Consider the following 493-nt stretch of genomic DNA (forward strand, 5'->3'; position numbering starts at 1 on the left):
GAGGCCTGGTCAAATTCCAGAACACACTGCCATGACTGATGCGCTCTGTGTGCTTGCATGCAAGAACCTGACTTTAACTCTCAAACTTTTTTCTGTGTGTACACTGCAGAGTTCCATGTTCATACATCATTATAGTTCAGGGGATTATAGTCCTCTGTTTATCCATTTAAGGACATAGTCATGATATGATTAGAATTAGAAATGAAGAGCTGACCTTTAAATCATGTGGTAACATAGATGATGTAGACACAAACAGACATTTTTTAATATACATGATGTGCCAATGGAAACAGGTTTCATGTTCATGTTTTGTGTCATTTAAGTGAAAGAGTGAAGAATTTGATAATGATTCGGGGCCTGTTGTACGAAACCAGAATAAGGGATATTGGGATATTCAAGTTATCCTGGATGAATTTAGCTTTGATTTGGTTTCACGAAACCAGGTTGAATTAAACCCAGCAAAGGAACCATGGAGATTTATTCTTTGCGGCTA

The 493-nt window shown here is 37.5% G+C and overlaps 1 protein-coding gene across 1 annotated transcript in view; it reads left to right on the plus strand.

Moving 5' to 3' along the window:
• The window catches only part of hcn1 (hyperpolarization activated cyclic nucleotide-gated potassium channel 1), a 66,840-nt gene that overhangs the window by 41,430 nt on the left and 24,917 nt on the right, over window positions 1-493 (plus strand). The window lies entirely within an intron of this gene.

This window comes from Etheostoma spectabile, chromosome 16, assembly GCF_008692095.1.
Source record: "Etheostoma spectabile isolate EspeVRDwgs_2016 chromosome 16, UIUC_Espe_1.0, whole genome shotgun sequence".
In the NCBI taxonomy this organism is placed as follows: domain Eukaryota; kingdom Metazoa; phylum Chordata; class Actinopteri; order Perciformes; family Percidae; genus Etheostoma; species Etheostoma spectabile.